We start from the raw sequence: 15,430 nt of genomic DNA on the forward strand, positions 1-15,430 counted from the left end.
CAGAGACCCATTCAGGAACCATTCTTGTAGAATTAGTGTTGGCCCAAGGTCCCAGTTGAGCCAACCCATCTGGGCTATGATGACTCCTCGCTAGGGCCCTGGCATGGCCCTGAGGAAAGTGGAGGACAAGGGGGTGCACAGAACTCAGCCCCGGAGCAGCATCCTCTCTGGAGCTCCAAGGACCAGAGCTGTGAGCCCCTCAGGCTCCAAAGCCAGACCTCCCGCACCTCCTGCTTGGCCTCCTTTCTGGAAGGAAACCAGCATCTTGAAGGCATGAGAAGAGAGCAGGCAGGGCTCGTTCTTCCAAGCCCATCGAGGACAGACCGACGATCTGGCGCTTCCGTCTCCCTTGAGAACCCACTGGGTAGGACAAAGATGGTTCTCCCAGATTTGAGGCAGCTCCCCTGGCCCATCACACTGCAAAGGGCAGCCCCAGCAAGACAGAAGGCCCAACATTCACCCTCCTTGGATTAGTAGCACATCCATCACAGCTTTGGTTAAGACAAGAAACATTTATTGAGAGCACTATGAGCCACCAGGCCCCGTGCTTCTAAGCACATTGCAACTGCCTCACAACAGCCCTGTGAGGTAGGTATCTGAGCCCATTCCACAGAAGATTCGACAGCCTCCCCCCAAGTCTTAGGGTCCGTGAACAGGGATCAAGGCCATGTGCCTGACCCCACGTCAGTGCAGTTCATCAGTCAGTAGGTGAGTCTCTCTACTCAAGGGGAAGCCCCGGGTCCAGAGTCTTGTGTCCAGCGTGTCCCACAGGAAATGTGCAGGGTGTCCCCGTGGCTGTGGAAGCTGAGAGAGACACAGCTGCAGATGAAGGCCACCTGCTCCCCAGCTCCCCCCCAGCTGACAAGAGTTCTCATGCATAAGGCAGGCCAGGAATGGGGAAGACAGCCCAGCCCTGTGCTCAGGAGGCCTGATCCAGGTAAGAAAAGGCAGTGCTTCTGGGCAGCCATGGGAGTGGGGCAGCACCCAGCCATCAGCTCTTACCCTCACTAACCAGTTCTAGAATCCTCTGCCTTTCTAACACCACCCCCAGATCTTTTGGCCAGCCCATTATCTACTAAACTTTGGTGTTTTCCTAAAAACTTTAGTCTTGTCCTCCTGGAGGGGGATCTTTTAAATATTCTTTCTGGCCCTTCTCCCTCTTATACCTCAATGCCTCCCCCATAAAGCCTACTGAACCTTAAAATTTAAAAGCAATCCATCCTTCCATCTCTGTCTCCCCAGAGCTGGGTAGGTGCTGCCTTCCAGCCCTCCACTCTGCCCAAGTGCCACATGGACCCAGTGCCCACAGCCAGCTCTACACAAGCCTGAATGGAAGGGCAAGGCCAAGAGTGCCCGCATACAAAATGTCCACATAAGTAATCTCATTGGAAATAGCCCAATAACCATGCCAGGTAAGTGTGATTATTTCCAGGATACAGTAAACAGCCAAGGTCACATGGTCAGTAGGGGGTTAGGATGAACTGGAACCCAGACCTTGATTCTCATGAGCCGCCATGCAATGCACTCCTGGCCATACCCTGAGCACTCATCAGTCTTTCCTACAGATGGGAAAACTGAGACTCAGCATAGTTCAGGTAATCTGCCTAAGGTTCAGACGGTAAACTTCAGGTCCAAAACCCAAATAGGTAAAACTCTTAGAACTCCACCCTGGTGGGTATGCCCACGGGCCACTCTAAAGAGGATGAGGATTCAAGGTCTGAGGTCTGATCTCCTCTATCCCCAGTCTGACAGGTGCTCAAGGCTATGCCCCAAACATCACAGGTTAAGTCACTAGTGAATGCTGATTGTCACCAAAGGTGGGGACAAAGGCTTTGGGGGTAGAAGAGCCTCCTTTCCCCAAGGCAAAGACTGTGAAGCCTGGGAGAGGATGTGGGCATGGCTAGGTCCTCCCCAGAATTTGGGAATTGCCAAACTACTCCTTATCAAAATCAACCAGGTCAAAACCCCAACAAGAACATTTGAGCCCACAGGAAGTTTTATTCTACACATAAATGTCTCCAAAGCTGTGTTTCCAGCAGGAGCCTCCCAAGGCTGACCAGATCCCAGGGAAAGCCCTCGTGACTTCTGAAGACTTTGCCGAGGAAACTGCCTTGCAGAAAGATCACGCAGTCATCTCCCTACCCCCTCCATCACGGAGCAAAGATTAGGCGCCCAGGAATACAGGAGGCAGGCTGTAATGAACTGGAACAGCTCTGGCCAAGAGCTGGGGCAGGGGAGTCAAAGTACAGCTTAGCCAGGATCTCCTGACTCCTGCTTTTTCTCTAAATTCCTCCAAAAGACACAAGGCACCTGACAGAGTTGCCCATAGACCTGGCCTGGGAGGATCAGACACACAGATTCAAAATCGCCTGGGAAAAGGGGGCCCTACTTACCTGCCCGTCCCTACCGTGGGACCCTCAGAGCAGAGAGGCGAAGGCCCCTGTGCTTCCCACAAGTTGTCAAGGACAGAAAATGGATGCCAAAGGCCACACTACAGGCCCTGAACACAGCCTGAGGGAGGCAGAATCAGGAACCTGGCAGTGGGTTTGGAGGACAAAGGGGCGGCGGCCAGAGGGAACAATGCAAGCTCAGGCTCCAGCACCAACAGGCCAGAGTGACAGCACCGAGGGCCATGAAGTCAGCCAGGGCTGAAACACCAAAGCTTTGAAAGTCAGAGGCAAGAAGAAGGAACTGGGAGGGGAGGGATGTGGCGTGGGCCTGGGGTGAGCATGACAGAGTAAAAGACTACTCTCCCAGACTCATGGGACAAGGACTGGAAATGGAAATCATGGTGTACGAGAATCTGATAGGAAATGAGCAGACCCCAGCCAGAGCCTGGCCAGGCCACCACGTGCAGCTGCGAGACCTGGAGGGATGCAGCCGCCTTACCCCTCCCTTCATGCCTCTCCCTGCCAGGAAGTTACTGGGTGCACACTGGAACACACAGTGGAACCAGGACCATTGTGAGTGCATGCCAGGGGCAGGCAGGGATGAGTGTGAGGAATAGGAGGTCTTGCTTGATGGAGTGGAAAGAGCTTTTCACACAAGAGTGTGAAGTCCTGGCATAGAGACTCAGCTGTCCTTGGCTCTCAGTGTGCCCATCAATACAATGGGCTCACAGGTCAAGGACAGTGGTAGAAAATGGAAGAGCACCAAGTTTGACTCCAGGCAAGGTGGGGGGTGGAAAGACTTATTTCCTCACCTCCTGGCAAGGAGAGAAAGGGAATGAGGAAAACAGGCATCCAGGCCTCTAGCTAAAGGTGGAGGAAGGCATAAAACAGAACCTCAAAGATGTTGTCTGGAAGCCCCTCATGCTTTATTGACCCACAGTTCCTCCCAGCTGGCCCCAGGGCACATGCATACACACACACTCTCTCACACACACACTCACACACACACACTCATACACACACACTCATACACACACATACATGCATACACACACACTCTCTCTCACACACACACACACTCACACACACACTCACACACACACACTCATACACACACATACATGCATACACACACACTCTCTCACACACACACACTCACTCACACACACACTCACACACACTCATACACACACATACATGCATACACACACACTCTCTCACACACACACACTCACTCACACACACACTCACACACACTCATACACACACATACATACATACACACACACTCTCTCACACACACACACTCACTCACACACACACTCACACACACTCATACACACACATACATACATACACACACACTCTCTCACACACACACACTCACTCACACACACACTCACACACACTCATACACACACATACATGTATGCACACACACACACACACACTCTTGAAGAAGCATCTCCCAATAGAAACTGTCCCCTCATAACACCCCAAAGCAGAGTGGCCCAGCCAGCTTCGGCCTGCACGCAAGCAGCAGCAGCAGCCACCGTGATGGGAAGGGAGACACCACAGAGGAACAACACAGAAGCTAACATGCGTCAACCACACAAGCATTTAGCCTGGACCACACAGCCAGCCACTCCCAGCCACATCACACACTACAACTGTTGGAAGTGCAACCTCAGCACAAGGCCCACACTGAGTCTTTATTCAGTGACGACCAATAGAGAGTCTCAGGGGAGCCTCGAGCCAACCCCATCACAGACCATTCCCAATGACAGACAGCATGTACATCACACTGTTATAGTGGCCCAGCCCTTGGCCCTCACAACAACCCTGTGAGGTAGGCTTTCAAGTGACACACACCTGAGGAAGAAGGAGGCTGGGGGTTAGAGGGGAAGGGACTTGCAGTCAGTTCAGAGGCCCTGCTGGCTTCCAGCACCTGGATGCATTCTACCAGAAACAGACTCACCAAAAAACTAAAAGGCATCTGAAACAACGCATGGTGGTGCATTAAAGCCCACAAGACAGAAGGGACCGTTGTTAACAGGTTAGTTAAGCACAGAATACAATGAGATGATTTGATAAGGGTGCAGACACATTTTCAGGAATCGTAACAGCCTTGAGATCGTGCCCCCGGGACAGGCTACAATCTTGTCAGCTGCCGACCCTCAGCTACAGTAGAAGATAAGTGAGCCCTTACCCCTGGACAGGCACTGTGGGAGGCACCAACCTCAGGCAGTTTGGCCTGCTGCTTTCAACTGGAGAGGGGATACTGAGAAGGGGACAGTGGAATGTCTTTGACAGCTAGTGACAGATCCACACCCAGGAAGACCCTTTTAGGTAAGAAAGTAAGTAGGTGCCGCACACAGGCCCAGCTCAGAGGCATGGCCCTTCTGACAGAAAGCCACCAGGCATTTGCAACCCCTCACAGGTGGGTGTGGATGTGTCCTGGGGGGACCAGAGGCATGACCCAGAGAGCTCCCCAACCCACGGCTTGGAAGTTCCCATTTCATCTGAAAATACCACACAAATGTAGCACACAGCATATTCAGAAGAAATTATTTCCCACACTACCAGAGCAGGGCCATCCCCACCTCAGGACCTGGCACCCCACTTCCCTGGTACACCCTCAGGGACACATACACTGCCTCCACATCATAGAAGTTCCTCACAACAGCCCTGCGAGGTGGGCGCCTCTGCCCCCGGACAGAAGAGACTCAAACACTCAGATCAGTTCAACCACACAATTTGTCCAGCTCCAGTTCCTGGCTTTGCCCACCCCTGCTCCGCCCAGTGCAAGGCACAGAATTCAGAAGGAACCTGCGCCTCTCCCCCCAGCAGTTGGGAGCTGGAGGAAGGTCTCACCTACTCTGGGACCCACACAAATACTCAGAGCTGAACTCAGGGCTTGCAAGTGACAAGCACTTCATTCACCCAAGTCTGGGAATGGATTGCTCAGGAAGGACCCCCTGCCTGGGGCATGATCCTTATCACCTGTACCAGCAATCGCCTCCTGCAATTTTCTCTAAAAAGAGCTGAGCATTAGCTGAGCTCAAAAGTGGCCAGAATGGCTCTCAGATGCCCCCGTGGAAGATCAGGGTGTCTCGCTGCTTTGAAAGCCTGCTCACGGCCAGCACCAGCCGCTTAGAGCACGTGCCCACTCCCCCATCGGGCCTCTTAAGGAGATGGGCTGTGATTTCTGAGCACCCAGGGAACACAGTTTCCTGATTACTAATCAATCTGGTTTAGTGACGAACGAAGCTGGAGAGAGCAATCAGGCCTGCAGCAGAACTCGGATCTAAAGTTCCAGCTAAAATCCAGGAGTTTGCGGTACTACAGACACAAAAACATGGCCTCTTTACAAATGTGTTCATCTTTCTTTTGAAAGGGTGGTGGGGCAACGAATCCTCTAGTATAGCACTAGCTCACTTTGTAGGATGCTTGCTGACTGAAAGGGAATGAATGAAGGTATGAAGTGATGGACGGATGGGTTACAACCACTGCCGGCTGCTGGCAGAAGCTGCGAGGCTGAAGGCAAAGCTCATGACGGACCATGCACCAGGCAGGGTGAGGCCCGAGACGGAGCAAGCGGGAAGCGGGCATCTCCTCTTATTGGGGGAGGGGTCGACCCCAGGCTGCTCTGGGACCCTGACCCTCCTGGATCACAGGAGAGGTGTGTGATGCATGAGAAATAACATGAAGAGAAAGCTGTGGAAATGGGATCCAGCTAGAACGTGCTCAGAGCAGTGACCCGGGGGGGTTGGAGGCTATGAAAAGCTTCATGACCACAGCCCATGGCACCACAGAGCCTGCCCAAGATGAAAGGATTTGCTTTCAGGAAGGGGGGCGCCCAAAGCACCAGATCAAGAGTTGTAGGCCCAATGCATGGATGGATGGATGGATGGATGGATGGATGGATGATGGATGAATGGATGATGGATGGATGGATGATGGATGGATGATGGATGGATGGATGGATGATGGATGGATGGATGGATGGATGGATGATGGATGGATGGATGATGGATGGATGATGGATGGATGGATGGATGGATAGATGATGGATGGGTGGATGATGGATGGATGGATGATGGATGGATGGACAGATGGATGATGGATGGGGGATGGATGATGGATAGGTGATGGATGATGGATGGATGGACAGATGGATGATGGATGGATGATGGATGGGGGATGGATGATGGATAGGTGATGGATGATGGATGGATGATGGATGGATGGATGGATGGACGGATGATGGATGATGGATGGATGGATGATGGATGATGGATGAGGGATGGATGAATGGATGGATGATGGATGGATGGATGGAGGATGGATGGATGGATGGATGGATGATGGATGATTGATGGATGATGGATGGATGGATGATGGATGGATGATGGATGATGGATGATGGATGGATGGATGATGGATGGATGATGGATGATGGATGATGGGTGGATGATGGATGGATCGATGATGGATGGATGATGGATGGATAGATGATAGATGGATGATGGATGGCGGATGGATGGATGATGGATGATTGATGGATGATGGATGGATGGATGGATGGATGATGGATGGATGGATGGATAGATGATGGATGGATGGATGATGGATGGATGGATGATGGATGGATGGATGATGGATGGATGATGGATGGATGGATGAAAATCATGGTGAAAGTCACTGCTGGCTCCCCAAGCTTCAACGTTGAGATAAACATGGGATGAGAGGGGCAGACACAGGCAGATATGCTCAGTGCTATAGTAGAGGGGTCAGTAGGAGGGAGTTCTGGAAGGTGGGGACAGGGCATACCTGTCCAAATGGCCATAGCTGCCCTGTGAGCCCTGACTGGCTTCAAGATAGGTCAGAAAAGGAAAAGCTGCTCCTGGACCCCAAGACTAAGCCTGAAGAAGGTTCCGTTCATTTCTGAAACCCCCAAACTGCCATTAATTTAGGGTGTGCAGGTCAGAACTTGGGGATGTTTGCAGACACATAACAGGACACTAGGAGCCCAATTCCTGTAAGAACTGAGGAAACAGAGATTCCCAGGCCTACACTTCTGGAAGAAAAATAGGGTAGGGGACTGGGCAGGCATGAAGTCCACCACCCAACAACACAGGTGTGGAACCACTGAACCACAGGAACTGTGAGGGACAAGATAAGAGTCCATGAGCCATAGGGTGGGGCACACACGGGGAGCTTAAATGATTCTTCTCTACTGGTGGAATATGTCCTGTCCCTATTTCCCAAGATAAGTAAATCCTAAAGTCAAACTGACCTAGAAGGTCAGCTAAGCCACCCACACCACTTGGTCAATGTCTGTGAAAGCCCCTCTCCCAACAAGATTAGTGACAGAGGCCCTCACCTAACCCTTGACCAGTCTCCTCAGAAAGCCATGACCTGCTGGACTTGGACAAACAGTTCACAGAAGATAAGATACCATTTGTTAACAAACATAGGTGAAAAGTGTTCAGCCTTCATTAGTACTTAAAACAAGTCTAAGAACAGGCAGAAGCATTTTTTTAACAGAAAAACTAGCAGATACCTTAACAAACGCTAATACATCGCTGGACATGATAAAATAGTGTAGCCTTTCTCAAATTAATCAACATCCACACAAACACCCCTAGCCTTTCATCCAAGAAGCCCAGCCATAGAACAAGCATTTATTCATCCACTCATTCGTCCTCTCCTCTTCCTGCCAGCCTCTCACCCACTTCCTCACTCACCCTCCTGTCTATCTTCTACCTACGCACCCAGCAAACATTTATACCCAGCCTACAGGAGATACAAAGATCAGTTTAACAAGCTCCTTGCCCCTAGTGGGCTCACAGTCTAGCAGGAGGAAGTTATATGGAAAAAAAACAACAAAAAAAAGAGGCCAGGGCAACTGCCGGGTGGAAGAAAGTGCTTGGTAAGAATGGAAAAGATGGGTGTAAATGGAAAAGGCCGCCATGCTAAGTCAGCAGTCATGATATAATTTTATAATAGCAAAAAAAGGAGATGATTAGGCGTAGCCACAGCAAGATGGTTGGACCATGACGCCACAACCGTTCCGTGGAATCCCAAGCAGATAGGTGAAGGGGACCGTGGATCAAAGGCAAACAGACAGAATGTTCAGAGCCAACAGACAGGATGCAAAAAAAAAAAAAGATGTGAACAATGGTAATTAGGCTTCAAAAGCGGATGTTCATTAATATGAGGCAAGAGCTCAGAAGGTATGTGAAGGGTGGACCTGGCGTGTTTCCTCCTGCTCTGGGTCACACGACTTTACAGTGCCACCTTTACATCAAGAACACCAAGGGCTTTGGCCCATATGACCCAAGAATGGGTTAGAAGTCGCAGGGGAGCCAAGGAGAGTCATAGGCTCTGGTGTCACCGGGGAAAGAACTTGTGTGTGTGATACACATAGATGTCAATCAAGAGACAAAATTTGCCTTGTTTTGTAATGTTGAAAGAAACACATCTAAGATAGCCCTGAGCAAGCAGGGGTTCGAGGATCCAAACTTCGGAAGCACATGCAGGCCACCTCCCTGACCCCCAACATACACACTGTGCCTGGGGAACCCTTCCTGTGACTCAGAATCTCAGAACTGAAGACCCTTGGAACTCCAGAGCTGATGCTGAGTCAAAGGTCTAACCTTCATCATTCCCCAGGTGACACAGCAAAGTCTTCCACCCACACCCCCCAGCTCTCTAAGGCAGCAGTGGATCCCTCTGGCTCCTATCTAACCCATGGTGGCCCCTCCCCAGGTCCTGACACAGATGTTGAGGAGTCTCCTGGAGACCCACTCCCATGCTGACCTACATCACTGTCTTCTCACCCTTGTCCCATGCGTGGCCAGGCCCCTCCCTTCCTCTCTTCTCCCCTCCCCAACAGTTGCCATCTTGAAGCCTTGCCTGACACTCTAATTACCCAAACATGGGTCCCATCCAAAAACTTTCCTAAGCCCCTCCACCCACCCCTCTCATCCCACAGGGTCCCTTAGACTTGTCTGGACAATCTTCAGGAGCCAGGTCAGCAGGTGTCCCAGGGATGATATGCGCCGAGGCAGAGCCTGGAGCCCCAGATTCTGAAAGAAGAGGCCAGCAGACCCCTGCGGCCCCAGCTCCACGTCAGGCCCACGTGGCGTTGCTCACGTGGCCCAGACACGTGGTGCTGGGGGCACAGAAGGTGGCTTCTGACACAAGTTCGTGTCTTCCATGTTCAGAGGCTGTCGCCATCCATCCAAGGCCTACACTAGAAGGCAGAAGCCGCGTGGGAAGTGCCGGTCTTCCTTCCTCAGCCCGCACCTGCCAGCTCTTCCCTAAGCCTAGAGACTTGGGGGAAACACTTAGCCCTGGAGTCCTCTTCTTTGCTGGTGTCTCTGACTTCCAGCAACTCACAGACAGCAGCAGCCCTACTACCCCAGCCCACTATACCCTCTCTTCACTGGGTCTGGGGGCGGGGGCTCTCACCAGAGCCCCCTTGCCATGACACATTGGCCCACCCTGCTCCTAGGTCTGCATGTGCTCCCTGGATCCAGCCAAGCTATTCTCCTCCTGCTTGGGCACTTGGTAAGAATCTAATTGCTTTGTTAACGTCCCCAGGAGGAAATGAGAAGTTAAGGGGGACTGTGACCCTTGTTTTGGCAGACTGACACAGGCACACAACACACAGCTGTATACAAATCTTCTCCACAACAGAGAAAGAAAATGACAGGCACAGAGCGTGCCACGGGGACACCAAAATAACAACTCTCCAAGTCTCCCCATGCAGCCCTTGGGGCAGGTCAGAGGGAAAACAGTTGCGACGCCATACAAATGCGCTTTCCACATGTTAAAGAACACATCTTAAAACAGTCTGGAAGACAGGCCTTGAAACGGGCTCCAGGGATGGCATGTCTAAGGGCAAGGACCCAGAACTATGTCTGGAAACCCAAAATAAAGCACATCTGCCTGAACCCTTGAGCCTAGACAGGCTGGCGCCCACCCGGGCACATACCAGGGAGTTGCAAGAACAAAGTGCCTACTGCTTTGCCCAGGGCTCTTGGGTCCCTGGGCTCCTGGGTCATCCTTTGCAGGTGCTCCTAACCCCTATCTTTTTCCTGCACCAGACCCTAGATGTGACTAAGAGACACACCCAAAATGGTGTAAGGTGAGTCAAGCCCAAGTTCACCCGAGCCCCCTGCTCCCTGACCCTCTGCTGACTCCTGTTCCACAAAGCCCCTCACAGCAGGTTCACAGGTGACCTCTGCCGAGGGAGGGGTCAAGATGCCCACTGGGCTTAGCACCCCTTGTTCATGCAACCATCTGCAGAGCCTGGGCCTGAACCCCGCCCCCCGCCCCTATCCATGTCCACAGATAAGATACTGTGACAGGATTGCATCTTTGGACTGAGGATGAGGCTGAAATGGTACACACAACCAGGGCATGGCAATGGTGCCCCAAAGTCAATGTCTTCCTGAACTAGCTTCTCTTTGCCAGGTAAGCTGTGTGGGAAAAGCTCGTGGCATGCCAACAGCTACCCATCCAACATCATTTGGCAGGCAAAACACACAGGCCCCTCCCTTCCTGCATGTCCCCCGTTGTCTACCGTGCACGCACTCATTCACTCCCATTTGATTTTGTTTTAGGGGACATCAACAGCCCAGCTCTAAATGGACCATAACCCTTGGATCGCCAAGACCTTGCTCTCCAAATCTCTCTTCCTTATGCACAGGTTGTTTTGAATTCCTTTCCTATTTCTTCCCGGATTTCAGCTTTCTGTCACTTCCTGACATTCTCATTTTTATAAACTGGTGTGCAAAGTGGGATGAAGCGTGATATGCCCCCGTCTCTCAATTTCTACATCACACTCCACTTAGTTTATCTTTCTCTTTCTTCGGACTCTTTTTAACCTATTAATCTTCTGTGAACAAAACTGTGTTAGTCAAAATGCCGTGTCTTATATATCTGTCCTTGCAATTCTTCCCTGCGCTTGGTCACCTTTTATATTAAGTATTTACTGTTATTTATGGACTTCGACTGCATATATTTTCTTACAGTGGTAGAAGGTGCAGCCTTGTTTGGGGCCTGGCATCTCCTGGCTTTCATATACTCTTTGAAAGGTATAATGTATTTATCTACTTAAGGCGTATGTATGGGAACTCATTATGATCTGTTCAGACAGCCTCTCTTAATTACCCATTTATCACTTTGCTTCTTTATTATCTTTCTTTTTTTATTATTAATTCTCTATATTCTCCCTCCTCCTAAGAACCTGGGCCTGGATTACCTCATCGATCTTCAGGATTAATGAGAATGCATTGCTAATCCTCACAGATCTTTCTCTTGCCCAAGCACCAGGTCCTGCTTCCCTTCCTGGTTTCCCTTTTTCCCCTTTCTGTGCCTTTTTACCTCCCTACCTTTTCTCTCATCTTTTCACCCAAAGGGACCTCAGGTGCCTAGAATGAGATGAGCAAAAATTCCACAGCCACTTCTGTTTCTAATTCATTCGTGTGTCCACCCGTTCTTTCTGTCACTCCTTCATTTCAGTATTTATTCTTTTATTTATGGACCTCAGGTGCACAGGTTTAGATTAAGCGTGATCTGAGGGTCGCAAGCCTTTTCCACATGGCTCTGCCTGCAGCTCTTTTGTTCTTTAATTCCTTGTGCTGGTGCGCTGGTTCAGGACGTATTTAGCTCTCTCAGGAGCCCAGCCTTGAATCAATCATCCTCAGCGTCTTCCCATCCTTTTGTGCCTGTCCGTCCCTCTCTCTCACACGTCTCCACATCTCTTTATCTACACGCTCAGTGTTTTGATTGTGTTCCCTTTCTCACATCCTGTCCCCTGCACTCTTAGCCTTAAACAGCATAAATGTAGCAGTGACTGATTAAAATCAGTTTCCTGCTCATTTCTTTCACAGTCACCCTTCAGTTTACTGTCGCTATCTGTTTTTGCTTGGATAAACCTCACCCTACCATTAACACATTTAATGGCTAACATTTATTCACTGTAGTTAAGTACTTATCCAGGAAATGGTTCTTCTTCCACAAGTCCATCTAAATTCTTCCCCATACCTTGCCTTTCCTCCCTCTTTTAATGTATCCCGCTCATTGTACCATTTGTGCATTTGAGGACCATGGTATCGTTTATACGTTTGTTTTGCAGGGCTGGGAAGGAACCCAAGGCCGGGCACATGCTAGGCCCCACCCGCGCCCAGGGCTCAATTTTTAATTAATATAGATGACCGGTGTTAAACAAGTCCCATCTCCTAGACCTCGTCGTCTGCTTATTATCTCCCGTGCTTCTTTTTGAACCATTTTCTTTTCCCATCTTCTTGTTACTTTCTATCACTCTTCCCCCTTTTATTCTTTGGGAAATTCGATGACCCTCGGGGGCTCTGCAGCACCCTCCTCCTCAGCAGTGAATGCAAACCTTTTTGTCCCATTCACTCATTCGTGCACTCATGCATCCATTTGGTCTTTCTTTCCATTTCAATACCGGTTTCTGCACTTCTAGAGGGCAGGTGCACCTAATTGGATACATCATAATCTGCTGTTAATGGGCCTCCCCTCCCTGGCCCCACTGAAACCCTCCCTGACATATTGATGCCTGAAAGGTCTCTTGGTTGGGTGGGTCATTGTCCGTCTCAGAAGCACAGATAGGAATGGACCAGTCTGCTGACACGGCCTTTCGTCCTGTCCTTAGCAGGCTTCCGCCTTCTATCTGGATTCATCTAGCCCTTTGTGAACACATTATCACCTTTCTTCTCTTCAAGCCAACATTTTACATTTCTTTTCCTTTTCCATTGACTCTCTTTCCCAGCTGTCATAGGCTGATGGATCAGAAAGTCACCTACAAACATCCCTCCTCGACCCACAGGGCTATATCTCTTTCTCTCACACACTTTCACTCATGTCACCTTCCACCCTTCTTTTCTTTTTGGTGTTTAACCCTCTGCTGGTGGAATTAGGTGCTCAGATTTTAGTCCTAGCCTAGCCCTCCTGGGTAGCTATTCATTTGCCCACTTGGTAGATTTTTACTTTTTCCCTTTTCTTTTGTGACTGCCTTTCTATCTTGTTACAGCTTCCCACACCTCCTGGCTTGCCTTCTCATGGACCTAAAGTACCCAGGGGATGAGCTACGAATGCCACCAGCACCCTCTTGCAGGCCTTCCCTTCACCTGCCCTTCGTTTGCTTCTTGGGGTGCTTTATGGCTTGCTCATGTGACACTGTTTTACTGACAGAGCAGCAGTGTTGAGCAGCAAGATTTTCATTTATACTTTCAAACTTACCATGTGCTGAGTCCTTTCTTATCTCTGGGTTGTGTGTGTGGTGTGTGTGTGTGTGTGCATGGACTTTGGGAATGTTCCTCAATCACTCCCCACCTTATTTTCTGAACCTAGAACTCACTAATTTGGCTGAACTCACTAGCCGCTGAGCCCCCAGGATCCTCCTGTCTCTGCCTCCCAGTGCTGAGATTATAGGCATGTACCACTGTAACGGTACATGAATTCTGGGAGGTTAAACAAGTCCTCATGCCTGAACAGCAAGTGCTTTACTGCCGTTTCCACAGCCCCTTCTGTATTTTCTTCTCTTTCACGTTCCTTCCCTCTGCAGGTCTCAGGTCCCCGGACCAGATACCTAAAGCACCTTTCTCATCTGGAACTAGGTCTGTTCATGTCTACTTGTTCATCCATCCACCCTACTTTTCTCTGCCAACTTTCACATGGAGAGACTCTGGGAACCCAGACTTGGTAACTGTTGGCTTAGACTACGCTCTTGTCTCAGCCCCTGGGGTCCTCCTCCTGTTTTCTTTGGACCCCTCTTTGGTCTATCCCTCTTAAAGATCTCACTTCCTCTGTTCAGTGTCCCTTCCTTCTTCCTTCTCTCTGGTCATTTCCTCCCTCTGACCTCAAAATCTCAGCATTGCTTTAAATCTTCCCACTCCTCCTGTCATTTTTTTATTTAGGTTTCCTTCTGTCAATAAACTTGTGTGTGTGGTCCTACGTATCAACTCGACATTTTATTGATTTACGTATTGATCATCTGGGTGTCAAAGGGACTGACTGGTTGGTGTGCTCTCCCCCACCTGACCTTGCTTACTTCTGTTCCTATTCTTTTTGTTTCTTTAGTCCTTCCCACTTCTTTCACTCATCCATCTAAACATTTACTATGTGATGTAACAGACACCAGTGAAACAGCCTCCCAACAAGAAAACCAGAGCACCCGTGCCCTCTTGGCCCTTTCTACTTCCTCTCACCAACTTAACCACCAAAGTATGCAAACCCACAGCCCAGAAACACACACAAATGGCAGATGTGGGGGCAAACACAGCAAATGTTCTTTTACCACCAGATTCTCCCAGGGCTCACCCCAGACATACAGGGGCCAGATCTGAGACTAGGGCCCCCCTTCCCCAGGCCCCCTTGGCAGAGTGGACACTTCCCCCTCTGCCCCTCTGAGCCCCGGTGAATGGCCATCCCCATGAGAAACCTGTTTCAAGACCCCAGAATACATAGAGACACACACATGGTACAGTCTTCCTGGTGGGAAACGCCGGACACGGAGTTCATTTGTAAATAGGTGGCTTTGTCTACAGCAATATAAAAATATTTTGGCCTTTCAAGACAAATACAAAAGAAACTCCCATTACCATCCCTGAGTGTCTCAGTCCCAGACAATAAAGAACTTGAAGAGGTTTAGCCGGAAACTTTGAAGACAGAAAACCTGCCCATTATGTTTTTCCAGACATTTCCAGCGGGTGAGCTCAGGTCATGGGGGGCTCGAAGCCGATTTGAGAAGCTGGTCCCTCAGCCTGCGTTTTCTCCTCATCCCTTTGAAGGCCCCAACTCACAAGGGCACTTCCATCCTAGTCAGCCCTGCGGCACAAGAGCCACGGGGAGATTCCTCAATGAAAGGCCCATTCATTTAGAGCGGAGTGAAAAACAAGAAATTCTTTTGGGGTCCCACACTCAAAGCGGCCTATAGAATTCATTTGACACAGAGACAACACAAGGGGGCTAGAGGCTCCCATCTTACAACACAAGCACCA

The 15,430-nt window shown here is 50.1% G+C and overlaps 1 long non-coding RNA gene across 6 annotated transcripts in view; it reads right to left on the reverse strand.

Moving 5' to 3' along the window:
* Nucleotides 1-492: 492 nt before the first annotated feature.
* LOC103727640 overlaps nt 493-15,430 on the reverse strand; it is a 33,560-nt gene continuing 18,622 nt past the window's right edge. For 3 of the 6 annotated variants that reach the window (XR_606978.2, XR_606975.2, XR_606977.2), the window contains one exon: nt 12,889-15,257. This is a non-coding gene — a long non-coding RNA (uncharacterized LOC103727640). Of the gene's footprint in view, nt 805-12,888; nt 15,258-15,430 lie in introns of those variants that run through there. The other 3 variants (XR_606976.2, XR_606980.2, XR_606979.2) reach the window with 3 other exon arrangements.

Source organism: Nannospalax galili, unplaced genomic scaffold (genome assembly GCF_000622305.1).
Source record: "Nannospalax galili isolate Female #2095 unplaced genomic scaffold, S.galili_v1.0 scaffold188, whole genome shotgun sequence".
In the NCBI taxonomy this organism is placed as follows: domain Eukaryota; kingdom Metazoa; phylum Chordata; class Mammalia; order Rodentia; family Spalacidae; genus Nannospalax; species Nannospalax galili.